Raw genomic sequence first — 19,486 nt, forward strand, 5'->3', positions numbered from 1 at the left:
CCGCCCTGATCTTCGTGTCAAGATCCTCATGTGGTCAGATTTATTGGAGACTGTGGTTTAGGGCACTCGAATTTGTTTTGAGTTGTTTTTATGATCAGTGGGCTGACTATTTTTGTTGAATGACACAACGCAAGTACATTTGAGGGTTAAAAGCAGCTGTTAAGTTAAAATGGATAGGTTTTCTAGTCCTACTTTGCCTAAAGGTAGGGGTGTTTGGTTTCGTGATTTTGATAACAGTGGGGCTGTAGGACATTCAAAGTTCACACCTGAAGGTTGTACAGAAACGGGTTTGGGTCTGAGCCCGGGTTTTTCTCCTGTGGGTGGGTCAATGAGGGAGGGTCCCCTTAGTTCCACACCCCGCAGTGATGTTGATGCCATACACCACCTTACAGACATGGTAGGGCAGTTAGGTGCACAAATAGGCGAATCCATTGTCTCTAAGCTCATGTCAGCTGGAGTTGTGAACATGACTAGTGACCACCAGACTACCTCTACTGCCCAGAGCTCACAATGTGACATCAGACATGACCTCTCACATTTAACAGTCCATGTTAAGCCAGATAAGGTACTCCAGACATATAGAGGTGACAACACTGACAAATACTCAGTTCAGGACTGGATTGACATGACGAATGCTCACCTCAGGAAACAAGACATACCAGTGTGTGAACAAGCTGATGAAATCATGAGCCACTTAATGGGGAAGGCCAGGGATGTTGTGAAGATTGCCTTGCGTAGTGATCCTACACTTGATGTCAAACAGAAACCTGAACTGATATATAATGTTCTTCTCCAATACTTCAGTGAAGCTCCCTCATGTCTCCCCCTTGCCGACTTTTACGCTACTCTGCCTAGACAAAGAGAGAACACTGTTGATTACTGGATAAGGCTGAATAAGGCAGCAGATCTAGCTGTTGAGGGCCTGCGCAGACGAGGGAAGCAGGCAGAGAGCATGAATGATGAGGTGGCTCTCATGTTTGTCAAACACTGCCCCGACCCAGAGTTGTCCTGCATCTTAAAGTGCAAGCCAATACATGAGTGGTCTTCACGTGATGTTCAGCTGAGGATTGATGACTATCAGAGAGAGTTGAGGGCAGCTGGCAGAACCACTGGTGCTCCGCAGCTGAAAAGTCAAGTCACCACCATTCCTCCTGAGCAGCCCAGCCCAGCATTGTCCAGCTTGGCAGCATATGAGCAGTGTCACAATCCAGAGCCGTTACCCACGCCCCCCTCTTTTCAGGCTGAACAAAAGGTGCGTCACCCTCCATGCCCCTCTCCAGCGTCTGTCTCATTTCAGGGTGGTTTCCAGCATGCTAAAAGCCAAGCCTCTGTACCAGCTGTGGCACAACATCTCCAACAGTCGGAGGAGAGACTACTCACTCGTATGGTCGACATTTTCCAAGAGATGATGGAGAAAATGCAGCAGCGTGAAAATTCTCAGCCGACTCGTGGTGGGAGATTCCAGCGTGCCCTTCGTGAGTGGCGTCCCAGAGAGACAGGTTGTAAAGTCTGTAATGACTCCCGCCACACTACTTCTTCACATTGCATGTCTGAGAGACTGTGTTTCGCCTGCTACGCCCCTGGCCACACCAGACTGAACTGCCCTGCTAATAACTCTCCCCAACCTCAGTCTGAGGGAAACTAGCCGACCTGTATTCGGAGGGAGGCAGTACAGGTCACACAGTAAGCTCCCAGAATGATGACATGTCAGATGCTGTGTCTGTTTACACTTCAGTGAGAGACTCATGTAATAACTCTGAAGTTGTTGTTTATCAGAATGTTCACAGAGTTGGCAGCAGTGACAGTCTGTTCTACACAACTGTGGACATGGGTGGGACAGTGAAAATGGGTGGAATGTTGGACAGTGGTTCAATGGCCTGCAGCATCAGTGAGTCGGCTGAAATGAAGCTGAGAGAAGCCGGAGTGATAACAGACCAGATATGTAACGATGTGGATGTGGTCCTCGTCGGATGTGGCGGACTTCGTGTTAAACCTAAGTGTGCTTTTGATGTGGAAATGGAGGTGTATGGCTGTAGAATGTTAGTCCCTACCCTTGTTGTTCCAGGACAGCATGATGACTTGATACTGGGAACCAACGTCATAAAACGCATCCTTCATCAGTCCAAGCTATGTGAGTCGTACTGGAAGACTGTGTCCAGCCCCTGCCCATCTGGAGACCTGGAATCTGATCAATTCCTGTCCATGCTGTCTGGCCTAAGTCCCTGGAAAGGTGAAGAAGTTCCCAACAAGGTTAGTACAGTGAGGTGTAACTCAGCTACTAGCCTCGAGCCTGGGTGCGAATATCTCCTGTGGGGGAGACTGCCCAAAAACACTGCTGTTTCCCCAGGCAGTGACGTCATGACAGAACCCACATCATCCCGCTCAGCTCCCAGGAGTGTTTTGGTCGCAAAGATGGTGACTACATTGTGGGGAGACGGATGGGTGCCACTGAGGCTCATTAACATGTCTGACAAGCCTGTGTTATTGAGACGCAATGCGAAGCTGGCTGACGTCTATCCTGTCGTAGCACTTGAGGATATGGATGGTGCGGATCACTCAGAGGTTCGACTTGCTACCTGCACTCAGTCAACCATGCCACCTGCTGCAGATGCCAGTTCAGCCAAAGACAAGCTCAGGTCAGTTGGGCTCGATGGTGTTGATATTGAGTCTTGTGAAGTATCTGATGGCTGTAGGAGGAGAATGGCTGATCTTGTTTTGCAGTATGAGGATGTCTTTTCACGCCACCATCTTGACTGCGGGGAGGCAAAGGACTTTGTACACCGCATACACCTGTCAGACGACAGACCATTCAGGCTCCCATACAGGCGAGTGCCCCCTGGCCAGTACCAAAAGCTACGCCAAGTGCTGAGTGAGATGGAGGAAAGGGAGATCATTAGAAAATCAACAAGTGAGTACGCATCGCCTTTGGTGCTTGTGTGGAAAAAGAATGGAGATCTCCGCATCTGTACAGATTTTCGCTGGCTGAACAAGAGGACCCTGAAGGACGCCCATCCCCTTCCTCACCAGGCAGATTGTTTGGCGGCGCTTGGTGGGAACTGTCTGTTTAGCACGATGGATTTGACCTCCGGGTTCTACAATATGCCGCTCCACGAGGACGACAGGAAGTACTCAGCCTTCACCACTCCTATGGGCTTGTATGAGTACAACCGTCTGCCGCAGGGTCTCTGCAACAGTCCCGGGAGCTTCATGCGCATGATGACTAGCATTTTCGGAGACCAAAACTATCTGAGTCTACTCTGCTATTTAGATGATCTGTTGGTGTTTGCTCCTGATGAGGAGACTGCCTTACAGCGGCTGAAGATGGTGTTTGGGAGGCTGCGCAGTCATAACTTAAAGCTGGCCCCGAAAAAGTGTTTCTTTCTCAGAAGGTCTGTTAAGTTTCTCGGGCACATCGTAAATGAGAATGGTGTTTCTACAGACCCCAGTAAGATTGAGAGCATTGCAAGCATGTCGACTTCTGACCTCATGGAGCCTGACGGCACGACCCCATCTCAGAAGCGAATAAGGTCATTTTTGGGGATGGTTAATTATTATCAGCATTTCGTGCCCAGGTATTCTGCCATCGCCAAGCCGCTCTTTGATCTGCTGAAGGGTGAAAGAAGGAAGGGCAAACACCACAAGTTTAAGTTGTCAGGCAGAAAGTTGTGTGCCTCTGACTGGACGGTGGAGCAGGAGCAGGCTTTTGAGCATCTGAAGTCCTCACTCATCCACAGCGTCGTCCTGGCTCATCCGGATTTCGCCCGTCCCTTCATGCTGTCAACTGATGCGTCACTGGATGGCATAGGTGCTGTCTTGTCTCAAGTTCAGGAGGGTGAAAAACGAGCCAGGCCCATTGCTTTCGCCAGCAAGTCGTTGTCTCAGTCCCAGAAGAACTACCCAGCTCACCGGTTGGAGTTTCTGGCCTTAAAATGGTCTGTCTGTGACAAGTTCAGTCACTGGCTGAAAGGCCACAAATTCACAGTCTGGACGGATAACAACCCGTTGACTCACATCCTGACGAAGCCAAGACTAGATTGCTGTGAACAACGATGGGTGGCCAAGTTGGCGAGTTACGACTTTGACATCAAGTATGTCCCTGGTCAGCAGAATGTCGTGGCTGATGCCCTCAGCCGTGTGCCATTTGTCAAGGGGAGTGTTGGCCACAGGCTGCTCGCTGAGCCCTATGCGGGTCTTCTCACTGAAGTCAAAGACATGTCACACTCTTCTGTCCAGAATGCATTCCGGTCATCCAGTGGTCACAAGAAAACATCTTCAGTAAGTGTCAATGCCCGGTCAACCTGCAGCCCACTGCAGGTGCACGCTCAGTCTGTTGCGAGCGAGGATGTGTCTGCTGTGTTCCAGTCACACCTTGAGTGGGATGTTGGTCCGAGAACCCGTGCTGTTGAAGTGTTGCAACATCTTCCTCAGTTGATTCCACCTGGACAGGACACCATGCCCGCTTACACTGAGAAGGAGCTCCGTGACAAGCAGTTGGAGGACAGGACTCTATCCCGTGTTCTGTATTTTGTTGAGAGACGTCGGAGGCCCTCGAGGAGAGAAAAGTTCAAGGAGTCAGTCTCTGTGATAAAATATCTGAAGCATTGGGATAGGCTAACTGTGTGCAACGGTGTGTTATACAGGACGCCGAGGGACCACAAAACCAAGGCAAAGCGCTTCCAGTATGTTGTCCCTGAATCACTTAAGACAGACGTTCTGCGTGGTGTGCACGATGGAGCGGGACATCAAGCCCAGTTCAGGAGCCTCAGCTTGACAAGACAGAGGTTTTTCTGGCTGGACCTTGACAGGGATGTGAGAGACTACGTCCGGCATTGTCAACGATGCATTGTCAGCAAGACTGTTGAGCCAGAGGGAAGAGCTCCCTTGGAGGCCATAATATCAACCAGGCCGCTGGAGCTGGTATGTATTGACTTTTGGTCGGCCGAAGACTCCAGGAACAAGTCTGTTGATGTCTTGGTAATAACAGACCATTTCACGAGGATGGCTCAGGCGTTTCTGTGTAGGGACCAGACAGCGAAGCAGGTGGCCAGGGTTCTCTGGGACCGGTATTTCTGTGTCTTTGGCTTCCCGGAAAGGATTCATAGCGATCAAGGCGCTAACTTCGAGAGTCAGCTGATCAGTGAGCTCCTCAGGGTGTCTGGCGTCAGAAAGTCGCACACGACGCCTTATCATCCGATGGGGAATGGGAGTGTGGAGCGGTTTAATCGGACCTTGGGTGGCATGATCCGTGCGTTGTCCCCTGAGGAGAAAGCTGACTGGCCACGACGCTTGCAGACACTGACCTTCATGTATAACTGTGCAGTCCATGAGACAACAGGTTATCCCCCCTTTTACCTCATGTTTGGTCGGGTCCCTCGCCTGCCTATCGATGTCCTCTTTCGTGCTGTCCTTCATGATTCCGCTGTAATGAGCTATGACAGGTATGTGGCATGTCTTGCAAATGACCTGAAGGAGGCGATGGTGATCGCTCAGGACCATGCTTCAAAAGAACAGAGGAGACATGCCCAGTTGTACAACAAGAGGATAAAGGGACCCAGTGTTGATATCGGTGACAGAGTGCTCCTAGCCAACAGGAAGGAAAGGGGCAAGAAGAAGCTCGCTGACCGGTGGGAATCAACCATTTACACTGTGATGGATATTAACCCAGAGACGCACACGTACAGGATTCACGACACAGTCACTGGACAGGAGAAGGTGGTCCACAGGAACCTGCTGATGCTGGCGAATTTCCTCCCTGTGGAGGCCACAAGTGAGATGTCTGACCGAGCCTCTTCCATGTCTGATACTGGATCGTCAGCCCTGGAAACTGATGACATCGGAGCGGATGGAAGGGTCTTGTATGAGAGAGAGAATGGGACTCTTAATGGAGCTAGTCAGAACATCGAGGGTGGGTTTGTTGGGAACACGCCTGTGACTGCTGTGGAAATGCAGAGCCCTTTGAGTGGTCCAGAGCCTGTGGACTCTGAGAAGAGAACCATTGAATGGATCACACAGCTGTCTGCACCAAGTCTGTCAGGAAGAGATGTTACTGACTTAGCAACCATGAACTCTGACCCCCAGACCTACTCAGTTCCACCTGAGGACTACACGACGGATAGGTCAGTGACTTGTGACTCTGTCTCTGTGACTACTGCAGACGTCCTGACAAGTGTGGAGCAGCCAGACCCTGCTCTCGATACTGTGACACGGACAGACAATGCCTCAGACACTCGTCCCATGCACTGTGGCCGTTCTGATGCACAAACGCAACTCAGGTCGAGATTTGGTCGATTAGTCAAACCTGTGGACAGGCTCATACAAACCATGTCTAGGCAGGATGTTGTTCAGGACAGGTTCAATGTTAAAGCTGTTTGCAAATCTGTGTTCCGGGCTTTTACTGACTAATATTTTAATCGGTTAGCCTGTGCCCATTTGGGTGTGAATTTTTTTGTTCTGATGTGATGTTTAACTGTTTTTTTTTGTATTGCGTCATGGGCCTGTACTGCAATATGTGTTGGGGTCTTGTGGGGTGTACAAGGCACCCTGTTGATAGTTGTTGGATTGAGGGGTAAGCGCTGCTCTCATACCACTTCATCCTTATGGGATACACTTTGTTGTTTGGTTTCTTGATATTGACTCCTGGTGATTTGTGATTTTGTGCTGTTTCGTATGGTGTGCACTGTATAGTTGGTACTCATGTTCGCTAAAATTCAGTGGGGGTGGGTGTAACAGGGTTAAAAATGTATTTATTATTATTATTATGTTCAACTCATGTTTATTGAGGTTAGTTATTTGTTTGTGAATTTTATCTCAATGAGTCATTTTTATTTGTGATGATTTTATTGCTTCGCCTGTGGATTTGCCTTTCTGCACTCTGCCTTGTTTGAACTACCTGGGCTTCCGTAGCTCTACCTGGGTTTACGTAACCCCTTCCGCATTCCTCTCACAGTGCAGCCTGCATTGGTGAGGGAGCAGAGTGCACAGATAAGGATCAGAAGGAGATTAATTTGTTTATTAATCTCTATCTACAGGAATAAATGTTGGAGAACAGTGAGCTGTGTTGTCCTTCTTGATGCCCTATCCACACACGATCACATCCGTTACACTCGGACGCCAGAGTTTAGCAGCTACGCAGCGGAGGAAAAAAAGACGGAAAGAGGAGAAAATATGTGAGTTAAACGGAGAGAGAGTCAGTGCACTTACCTACTGGAAGCTAGCTGATACTTAGCATTAAAGAGAGCTAGCTGATACTTAGCATTAAAGAGAACAAGCTGATACTTAGCATTAAAGAGAGCTAGCTGATACTTAGCATTAAAGAGAACTAGCTGATACTTAGCATTAAAGAGAGCTAGCTGATACTTAGCATTAAAGAGAGCTAGCTGATACTTAACATTAAAGAGAGCTAGCTGATACTTAGCATTAAAGAGAACTAGCTGATACTTAGCATTAAAGAGAGCTAGCTGTTACTTAGCATTAACGGCCATACTAGCTCTGTATCTCACAGGCTAAAGCCACGTGCCGTCCCTGCAGCAGTCGTTATGACAACGTGTTATAAAGACAGATTAACGGTGAGAAACATGGCTCTGTGGCTGCTCTGGTGCTATTTTTCTGTTGTTCTGTTGCTAAAAGGAAGTAGTAGCTCTATAAAAATCTTTAGGATGAACTGAGATAAATAATGATGCCGTGTTTTACACATGTATATACTGAGTTTATTATTGTATGCTGATGTATATATATATTAAAAAGTGTTAAAGTTATAAAAAGTATTTTAGAGTGAAATTATATTTTATAAATGCAAAGTGTTGAATGACTTTATTTTAGCTCAACTGTGAGTTTAAGTATGTTAAAGGGTGAGTGTGGTGTGGTTCCTCTCACACTAGTAGGCCTATAGTGTGGGAGAAATTAAGTATACTACTTTAATACCTCTGAACTACATTTTTATACTGTTTTATGTATATATGTTATTCTGATTTTGATATGGTTATGATATTTTGAATGTAAATGGTTACTTAACATAATTATTACTGGAATGCTGTTCACATAAGCAGTTAGATTTGAGTAATTGAATGTTGTACAACAAAACCTGAAGATTTATTATGTTATATAATTGTAGATTTATGTGTGGAGTCTGATGCATTTTTGACATTTACACTTTAATGATGCATCAGAGTTGAGTTTAATAGATATGACCTTATTTTTAGGTCAGGTTTTTTGAGTGAACGAGAAAGTCCAAGGACCAGGAAGAGATCCTGGTTGTAAACTGATGGTGAGTAGGAACCTGGAAGAGAAGACACCTACACGTACACACTCACACATACAGTATATACACATCACCCTTCAAAGAAACTTTAAGAACAGCTGCACCTGCAACTATTTTCATTTTTTAAGGCCCAATGGAAAATTCTTATTTTTGTTTGTTTAGTGTGCACACTTTTATTTTTGTTTTGGTATCTGAATCATTGTAATAATACATGAGTTGCTACTCAACAGTTATTCCTTGTTTGACTCATTATTGCTGCTCATCCATAGAGCTCCTAACCAATCTGGGTTTGCTGATAACTAGTCCAACTTGATATTACACTGTAATAACTTTTATCATCGATAAATTGGGTTACATAAGCTATTCAAGTAGAAGTACTGTTACTTGATTAAAATTGTATTCAAGTAAGTCATACATGAAGCACTGAAATACAAATAAAAAGTAGCTCAATTCATTCCACTTGCATACAGTAAACATCACATGTATAAACATAAAAAAGAAGAGACTAAATCTTGCACAATTAGAACAAAGGCGTCTGTATAAAATAAAGCTTTGTCACAATGTACAATTCTTTTTTAAAACAAAATAACACCTATGAATGAATTCAATTCAAAGCAAAAACTATTCACAGGCTTTATGTATAACTACATTTATAAGTAATAAAAGTGTGAAAATAACAAATATTCAACACTGTTTTGACGACATACATTACGTTTAATCTGGTTGGTCGATTTAATTGTTGCCTGTTCATTTCATTTTTTGTAGTTTCACTATATCGTTGATCATTTTAAAACAAAAAAAATCATAATTTACTCGGTAACGGTTGGTGAAGAAATGTAAGGAATTACTGATTTAGAAATATACTCATAAAAGTAAACGTACCCATAAATGTAACTCATTTACAGTAACGCGAGTACTTGTAATCCATTACTTTCACCTCTGTTTAATTACCATGACTCAACAAAGTGTCGTCTTTAAAACCAAAAGGTTGTCAGATCTTTTACAATATTTGTGCATTTTTGTATTGTTGTGTCTATACACGGAGGGAGGAGCTAAAGAAGAATATCTGTTATTGTTTGTCAGGCCAACAGTAAAATGTGTTCTATCAAGACTCACTTTATAAAAAGATCATATTTGCTCTCAGGCTTTCAAAGTGTTTTCTTATCAAACTCAGGTTATCATCAATTCCTGATTCAAAGCTAATATGATCTCAACCCTGTTATGAGTTGTTGTTTTACTCCTTTTAAATAGTAAAAGGACACGAGAGGTCGGTAAGATCCTTTCTTCACTAAATATGGACTCACTAGCAACATCTAGTGGACACATTCTGTAACTACACATGTCACAGATAATTGTGGCCATTACATTTTAAAATGACCAATTTACACTTCAGATTATCCATGTTCAATCATAACTCAATTATGATTCAGTGACCAGCATTTTTTACGGTTACAATTAAATTATGATTGTTTTTGTATCCCCTGAAAGTCAATTATGATTCTCAATTAGTAAAGTTCAATTACAATGAATCACAAAGTGGTAAAGTTACAGGCCTGTTATTTTGTATGTGTCTGTATGGTGTTGTTTTAGCATCATTACATTTACATTTTAGTTCATTGATTAGAAAATCTTATGTAAACTTAGGACAAGAGTTGGAATTTAACTATAAACTCTTAATGTTATTACTGTATATCCTAACCCGTCTAACCATTACCACCTGTATGGTGTGAAGACTCACTCACAGGTAGCGGGAAAACCTAATATTAAACATATTTGGATAATTATTAACTACATACAGTATGTGTAAGCCATGGATCTGTAACATTATTCCCCAGTTTTGTGTTTAATTAAATTATGACTTACATTTTTTATAGAATTACAATTAGAAAGTAAATTTTCTGAAGTCAATTCCAATTCAATTATGATTACAACAGCAACATATTATTTTTCAATTACAATTAATGATATTTACACCATAACTGTAATTAATTATCAATTACAATTATAATTATTGACCCCGTGACCCTGAAAAAAGTGGGTCAGAAAATGGATGGACCATCGAGAGAGTTTTTTTTTTTTAATAATTGCTTTTTTCGATTATGTTATTTTTGTAATTGTTGGGTGTAATAATCAAAATTGTAATCGAATTTCAAATAATTGAGCAGCCCTACTCCAAAGGTGTCATAATTTAGTGAACGACACTTAATGACAGCCTTCATAACACCTTATTAATGCTAATGAGAGCATGGGGTGCTGGATCAGCAGCAGCCAGGGTGGGCTCATGGTAGGGGGAAGAAGTGTGAGGGGGGTCTCCGTCTAGGGAGACTAGGACCAGGACTGCAAACATAAGGGTTACCTGTGCTGCTCCAGCATTTAGACAGAGCCACAGGGCTGTAAAAACAGTGTCAGACAGTCTCCAACAAACTAAAAGCAGCCTACGACCAACAACAGGACAGTCTGAAATGAAAACTTAACAGACAAGCTGAGACAAGTTCAACATAAGACACTAACACAGACTACGATTGTTACAGCGGTGCATCCTGGGAGCTCACGTCCCATATCAGAGGAGATCTGGTGGTGCCTACAGCCAACACGCCTGAGGAGGTGGGATGGAAGAGCAGCAGCTCCAGCCTGCCAAGTCCTGGATGCAGGGTGAGGTCTGGACTGCTCCTGGTCATGATCACATAAACACCACAGCTTCACCTGAATACACACACAAAAGGAGAAAAGTGGTGTTCTTAAAGTGTCATTATTATAAAGGCATTAACAGATTGTATTCAATCTGTTTTTAAATGTTGAAGCCACATTATTTTATTTTTTTTACATCAGTGCTTTACAACATTGGGGTCAGGACCCTGGATTTTAAATGGGGTCACCTGAAATGTCTAGTAATTGATAAAAATAAAATAATTACTGATTAAAACACACATTTTGAACATTAATTAATTATTATTGTTTTTGAATATAAAACAAAACAATCTTAAACAACTATTCTATCAATAAATATGAATCTATCCATGCATCCATCCATTTTCAGACCCACTTTGTCCTATTTCAGAATTGCAGGGCATTATAAATATTATTATTATTAAAATTAAATGCAGTTTTAAAAAAATTAAATCTGAGCTGGTAAAACGTGTCACCAATCCTGACTGCTCTGTATTTGCAACAAACATGATGGAAAACGAATTCTAGAAAGGAAAAAAAGTCTTTCGGGTCACCAGAGACTCATATGAAAATGAGGTCACGACCCAAAAAAGGCTGGGAACCACTGTTTTAATAAAACAATACCCTATGGTAGTGTGAAGACTTCGTAGATGGTGGGATGTGAAGTTTACATAAGCTCAATGATGAAACCAAACTGCTGAGCTGAAATCTAAAATCAGCACATTCCTGTCAGTCAGGACACAAAATTCCCACAAGAAGCCGTTGAAAAATCTAAATGCTAACACTTGGTTGTGTTTTCAAAGAAAAGTGTAGGATAAAAATCAATAAATGAACAAATCTTGAGGGAAGCGACTCAGTGTTTCATCTGCAGAGCATGTTGCTAGGAGACGTTCATCAAAAGGGGAAAAGTCCATATCAGTCACTAAATCTGACAAACAGGAGGAAAACAAAGAGATTTACCAGGACTTTCTAGTGTTAATATTCTTTCTTTACAGAGTTCTCTAAGAATTTTAAAAAGTTACCAGAATGACAGGAAACCTGGGTGAGCGACCATTGTCCGTCTGAACTGGGTCGGACTGATGTCAGACCCACTTACACACACAATACAATTGTTCACATCTGGTTTAAAACAAAATGCATGTTTAGTAGGGCTGAACGATTCATTGCATTTGCGATATTATCGTGATATCATAAAACGCGATTTTCTAATCGCAAAGGCTGAATAATTTTTTCTTGTCCTGTTAAGTTCAGAGTGTTTAAGAAGTACAGTCTGTTTACATGTTTCATGACACGTGAAGTTAGTTAGATGTGTTGAAGAGGTAAAGCCACAGATTTGTTTGCTTTATTGTTGTAATCTGTGCTTTAAAATGTATATTTAATATTTATTTTAAGTTTAAATAAATCTGAAATAGTTTATTATGAAACAGATTAATTTATTGCTTGTGTTCATTGAAAAATACATGACAAGAGGCCTTTGAAAGAATAATCTCATATTAAATCACAATATTGAGGGAAAAAAAAATCGCAATTAGATTATTTTCCAAAATTGTTCAGCCCTAATGTTGAGGCTAATATTTCTTTCCCCCTTTAATGATAACATATTACCCTTTATTTCTGATAAATGATTCATGTTTATCATACAGACTAATGCAACACTTGAGTAAAAAGCCTCAGTAGTCTGCATGTGTCAAAAATGAGAAATAGTATATAAATAATAATAGTTTTTGGCTATTTAATTAAATATATATTCAAGTTGTTCTTACTTTATTTGATCTAGTTTTAAATATAAAAAGTAACAGTAAAAATTCTACAAAAGTAATTATTTTATATAATTTATCTTATTCATTTATCTTTGTCTCTGATATTAAATATGATGTTATCTGAATGAACCAAGTTTGATAATAAATTAAATTATATTGCTGTGGGTTAAAATCAGTGTAAGACACTTTTAAAAGCTTATTTGTCTGCTCAGCATTAAAAGCCACCAGTTTGGAGCTGGCTTTGATGTGGTTGATCCAGTCCTACAGTTAAACATGAATGGAATTTAAAAAATAATATTCAAACAGGAATAAACATGCAAACCAAAAACAGAAAAGCCTTTTTTTTTTTAGTTTCACAGCTGCATTGATAAGTTTAGACGCTTTGGAAAGAGAAACATGTTGAGGAAGAACAAATACCGTATGTGTTGCACAGCAGGAAACATTTTAAAACAACTTCAACCACCAAAGTGGACAAAATGACCTTTTATGTGTCTTTCTGTGGATGAGGGTATTTATCTGAAGAAACGCACTGTTTTTTGGATGGTGGAGTCAAATACCTACAAATAGGGGCGTGCATCTGACGATAAAAAAGATTCACTATTTAAACGTCACGATACAATATATGAAAATAGTAATTCATTGTATTTCTTTCAATTTATTATTTTTAAAAACTCATATCCTGATATATCCCCATACTAGACATGACAAAACATCATGATAAATCACGATATCAATAATAACAAATTTCACCTTTTCAAGAACAAAATGGTATGGAATCCAATTTATTTTTTTATTTATTTTTTTGAAACTTGCAAAAACAAGTAAATGGTAACTAACTGTAATTCATATTACATATTACATTCTTCAAAAAAACAAAAAAACATTATGATTCTAAGTTCTTAAATTAAAAAAAAAAAAAAAGTAACCATATATATCCATAAAAGTAGAGATGTCCCAATATAATTTTTTTATTATTTTTTTACTTCCGATATAATGAGGTTTACTGACACCTAGTGATTGGGCGTTTACATGCTATGCATAAACATAATTGAAAAAATTTATTTGGACATTTTTTTTTTGCCGAACGATATGATAATCACTCGATGAAATATCACGATATATCTCTAAATCTCTTTTTTTTTTTACACCCTTGCAAAGCAAAGAAAAGCCTGACACTATTAACTAAAGATGAAACGATATAGATTTTTTAGGGCCAATGGTGCCAATACCAATTTTTTTTCGATCGACCTTAGCCAATGACCGATACGGACTGCCGATATTCTTGAGCCAATATTTGGAGCCGGTACTACTTTTGCTCCCTCAATTTACATCATAAAAATTACACAATGATGATAACAAATGGTACGAGTCTCAATTTTCTCAAAAAAAGAACATTAGACATTAACAAAGGTGAGGTAGAACAAGTAAAAAAAAAATATATATTTAACAAATATTAAAAACAGGTGATGTAGAACAATAACAAGTAAAAAATATTTCTGCTTTCTGTAAATAATGGGCATTGGTGAACGCAGCAGCCCACATCGGCCGATGCCGATACACGTAAAAAACGCAAAAAAATGTATGTTTTGAGTGAATTACGATTTATTTTGGTCTTGATCTTATTTTCTGTTTGGTTTTTGATTGTCAATGTTGTGTATTGTGTTTTTATCCATTTTTTTCTTTTCTTTTTTGTAGTTTTAATTAACAAATAAAACACAACAAAACATATTAAAATGTGTACTATTAAAATATTTAACAATCGTCATATGGTCGGTTTACAATCAAATATCAAGTCCCAGCAGCTCTGACGTCAGGATTTTGAGTGAAGGAAGTGACGTAGTCTACGCCCATTAGATAAAAGGACGTGGCTCAGTCAGCGATACTGCACTGTACTGCCATATGTACTCTGTTATTGTTATTGTTTAACACTCAGCTCTATCTGTCTCAGAGATATTTGCTCCACGGACACACACACACCTGTGGGAACCGGGTCTCAAATCAGGTTCAAATAAACTCAAATCATATTCAAGTAAGCTTTCAAATCATAATTACTAAACTTGGCACCATGCACTTTAACTGAATGAAGTGAGGTTTAGCTGATTAGTTTGAAGTAAATAATATTTGCATTGTAATATTTTACATTTACTTGCAAATTCAGTGATATTTCTGAATAAAGTAAGAAAATAATATTTATGTTGTTCTACATGACCTGTTTTTAATATTTATTCTATTTTTTAAAATGTTCTTGTTTAAATATGTGCATTTCATCATGTTTTAATGTTGAAACCCAAAGTAAATTCCTACAAATTTGCATAAATTACATCAGGACATGAGTTTACTCTACAACTCATGTTTGAGTGTTCCTGGCTGCTGCAAACTTTATTAAATAACATGTATTGCTAGTTTTTACTTATGTATTTGTTGTGCTTTTTTTTTTATTTTCGTTATAGTCACTATGGCAATCCAACGAGTGTCTGCAACCCTTGGCAATTTAGTGAAAGACGTCTACAACAAGGAAGGCTGTAATTTGCTGCAAAAAGGTATTATATATTTGACAAACTTACAACTACCGCCTCGCTGTATGATGCGGACAATTTTATTTCATTTTCACAATCTGGAAGTAGTCGTTAACTGTCTATTTCATTGTAGCTTTGGGAATGACGAAGCCTTGTGTGAAGCCTGTAGCCTTGGAGAAAGCGATGAGTTCAATTTCTCACATACAGAAGAAGAAATATAAATATATATTTGCTTCAGTATATTAACACAGAGTTAAAGACAATTTAGACAAATACATTATCTGTAAAATGTGTTCATTATGTGGCATATTCTGTTAATATTAATGCTAAATCAAATTCTACTGTTCAAAGAATAAATAAACTTGTGATGTTTGTGTCGCTATCATTGAAACTTTATTACACATATCATGCATTTTCTCTACAAGCTTTTTTTTTTTTCTTTCCTGATATTGTCCATCATGTTTACAGCAGGTGAAAACATTTGAAGAAACTAATGCTGTGTTTAAGTTCACACGATCCAAGACCAAGAAATGCTCACCATCAGAATGCACCGAGACCAGTGAGACTTTATTTAGTTATGGAAAAAAATCTAAATAAATAAAGGCTCAAAGCCAGTTTTTAGGATAATATTCTATGTTTACACGCTGTTTTTCATTGTAAATGTGTGTTTGAATGCTTAGCAAAGAGTCAAAAATGTAAACTCTCACTACAAAATGTCACAATACGTATATTTCCCCTCTTGGAATGAAAATAGACAGATGACTACACATTCACTTGTGTTTTGGGACAATATCACAAACATTCCTACCTGTAAAACAGATGACAAAATATCTAGTAACTAGCAATCAGACAGGAAATCTATTGTAAAATCTCGTGCTACGTAGTCTTTCGTGATTACGACGTAACGTTACCTTCTGCTCATCTCATATATATATATATATACAGTATATACATATATATTTTCATACATGCACAAATAAAAATGCTCGATCCATGCTAAACATCAAATGTATGTATTTTAAGATGCAATATGGATCAAAGTGTGCAGGCCACCCTCTTGTGGCCATAGTGAATTTAAACAAGACCATAAAGCTGCAAAAGCTGCTTGGAACGATAAATATAATTTTGTTATAACATCAATAGATCAATAAAAAGGTATTTATTTTAGGGAGTGAGTGGTAAAACCTAAAACAGGTATTTAGGATCAACGTGTCTAAAGTTAAGCCCAGTTTTATCTACAGTCTAAGACATGTCAGTGCATCGTAGACCAATGTATGTGCAACCACCACTGCAAACCCAAGGCCTGCCCCGGACTCGACGCAGCCAGAATAACAAAGAGCGGGGGCCAGGGAGCCCAGGCCACGGCCAAGCAGCCCCCCAGACGCCTCCAAGACACCAAGCCTAGAGGCTGCCACCGCAGAGCAACTCTTCATATTTCTGCTGCCACAGAGAGTTCATGGTGAAATAACGTTTCAATCGGATGTTATCAAGGACCTTGGATGTTATTGCTAAGAGTATTGGTTCCCAGAAAATGTAAATGTTTGGTGCCTGTAATGGCACTACAGGGGATACTTGAGAGAGAAAGAGAGAGACGGTGGAAAATTAACAGATAAAGTCAGTCTTGGTCGCACTCCACGCTTTTTAGAGAAGAATAAGACGATGGAGAGAGCAGGAAAGCAGGAAATGACATGCTGTAGAAAGAGCTGAAGGTTAGAATGGAACTTGGGCTGCTTCCTTTGAGGACTAAAGCTTCTTTGCCTGAGGAACGCAATGTTTAATCACTTTTTTCACAAAGAATTTTATTCCCACAGTCTCTTTGATGATGACACTAAGGGGAAGATTGAAGAACTCCAGCTATTAGCCAGACTCCGAAAGACCTGGGCCAGTATGCCAGAGATAAAGTATCCACTGTGGCTTTGACAGAGGCACAAACTGCCTCTGTCAAAGCCACATTCCAGTGTGTTATATGCAGAGGTTAGTAAAATACTTGTTTGTATTAATACCATTTCCTTAAATACTTTAACAAAGTTTGAAAAATAAAACCTGTCTTCATGCACATAATGTGTGCTACATGCATTTCTTCTCATGCCAAACAATATATTTCTCATAGGTGTCCTAAATACTAGTGAGCATTTAATGCTGCCCCTTGCCAAGCCATAAACAGAAAATTGAAGCTTTAAAGTCTTTCAATCAGTGAAAAACAAGAAAGGATTTATTTGTATAGCACATTTCATCATTTTAAAAATTGTAAACCACAGTGCTTCTCAGAAGAACCCCCTCCCCCCAAATGATGAAAATGAAGTATAAGAGATGTACACTATCATTTTATTTAAAAGGATCCATCACCATGTGATTTTGGTTTAGGCTACTTAAACAGTCATTACTACAGACCCAAGTGTTCTAAAGAATTCATAGCTTAAAATCAAATCTACTAAATATGCAGGACCAAGACCATTAAGATGTTAAAATAGCACTAAAAGGAAATGTAGCCATTGCAGCTTTTTTAAATGGTTTAGTTTGTTCGTCCTTTACTGCTTCCAGTCTTCACATTAATAAATCCTGAAGGAATAAAAGCTATATTGTTTATTGGTTGGCTTGAGATGGAACGCTCACACATGTTCAGATGATAATACATTATGTTGGTAATCCATCCTTCCATGAGCTATACCCCACTCATTTTTGAAGGCTTAAGGGTTGCGGGGGCCAATCCTAGCTGACATTGGATAGGTTCTGATTCTTCTGAGGTTCAAAACCCAAAGAATCAAACTCATGGCCCACATTAATATGTACAATATGTGTTTGATTTTTTTCTCACAAATACTTGTACCATTTATGGTTAAAACATGTCTAATGTCTGTATCTGTGCTCTACTATTTCTACATTTTGTATGATGAAACTGATCAAGCTGTTGTTCTGATCTACAATTACTGTGACTTTTGCAGATGTTATGGACTATGTATGTGGCAATGCCGTGCTGCTGCAGCATTATTGGCTGTGAAGTATGTGTGCAGAATGGTATTAATGAACCCAGATACCCTATGCAGAGACCCTGCATTCAATGACTCACTGGTCAGAATGACTGGGATGGAGGATGTCATTAACATTTAGAAGGATTTCCTTAGTCTTTTTTTTTATGTTAAAGGGGGTGAATTTTCTTCCTTTATTAAAAGTAGTTTTATGTTTTGTTGTAATAAACAAACATTTATCTTTCTAAGTATACAGTATATGTTAGTTTGATTGGCTTTTATGCTGCATGTATTGTTTTACATGTAAATAAATACTTCTGATTAAAATGTGTTTCTTGCTTTAGGCTATAAATTGTGTTGAGGTAAAGTAGACGACATAATGTGCAGTACAGAAATATGAAATAGTAGATGTTAAGTTAGATTTACTGCTGTTTTTTTTTTAAATTATGGCTTATTTGATTTCCACAGTTTCATTGCTTTTCAATGTGTCGAAAAATGTAAAGTTGTTATTGACAGTGACTACTTTACTAACAGTATCAAAGGCTGCTATCCCCCTGATCTCTCTGGCCTTGGTGAAATATGATTTTTTTTATACTTAAAGTATGTTAACTGGGGCAGCTGTGAGGTTAATAGCACACATTTGGAGAACACAGGGTTAGTTTAGCACTGAATCCTTTCTGAGCTCTAGAGTAACATTTGAATGTCACCTTTCCTTTTGTCACTACATAATAGTGATGTAACGATTAATCGTAAGGCAGTTAAAAATCGATTCATAGGTATTACGGTTCACATCGATTCTGTGAAAATTGAATCGCAGTACTTTTTTTAAACAGCAGAGGACGCTACCCAGAAGTGTTGGCGGCGAGCGAAATCTGCTGGCTGCCTTCTACTCTTAAACATATTCATAAATGATTTCTTACCCCTTTAGCACCGAAAGAATATCTGTAATACTACGTGAATATCTGTAAAAGTCACGTTTTTCTATTAGCTCTGTCTGCTAGCATAGCATCTCTTCTTCTCTGCAAGATATCTGCATGCCAACCGACCACTGGGTTACCAGCGCCCTCTGCTGGTTCAAACAAATATCTGACCTAAATACAGTGAAATGACTGTTTTTTTTTTTTTTTTTAAGTCCAATTGTTAAGGCACAAAATACATTTTCAGTTGCACTTTTAAAAAGAAAAATAACTATTATGCAGTTTTGTATTGTTTATTATAGAACCAGAATTTAAATAATAAGCTTCTTCTTCATTTGTATTATTCCTTTATTTCATTCAAGATTTATTTTTAGTTAAATTGCATTGTTTTGAATAGTTTATG

At 39.5% G+C, this 19,486-nt stretch overlaps 1 long non-coding RNA gene across 4 annotated transcripts; it reads left to right on the plus strand.

Annotated features, from left to right (window-relative positions):
• Nucleotides 1-8,198: 8,198 nt before the first annotated feature.
• On the plus strand, nucleotides 8,199-18,532 carry LOC114460362 (uncharacterized). 4 transcript variants are annotated; one of them, XR_003673596.1, is made up of 6 exons: nucleotides 8,199-8,263; nucleotides 10,789-10,909; nucleotides 15,135-15,224; nucleotides 15,669-15,759; nucleotides 17,012-17,174; nucleotides 18,143-18,532. It is a non-coding gene; the product is annotated as an uncharacterized LOC114460362 (long non-coding RNA). The 4 variants fall into 4 exon arrangements; XR_003673593.1 differs by having other exon boundaries at nucleotides 17,012-18,532; XR_003673594.1 differs by lacking the exon at nucleotides 15,669-15,759 and having other exon boundaries at nucleotides 17,012-18,532.
• Nucleotides 18,533-19,486: the final 954 nt, after the last annotated feature.

The sequence above is a fragment of the Gouania willdenowi genome, unplaced genomic scaffold (assembly GCF_900634775.1).
Source record: "Gouania willdenowi unplaced genomic scaffold, fGouWil2.1 scaffold_433_arrow_ctg1, whole genome shotgun sequence".
Lineage (NCBI taxonomy): Eukaryota > Metazoa > Chordata > Actinopteri > Blenniiformes > Gobiesocidae > Gouania > Gouania willdenowi.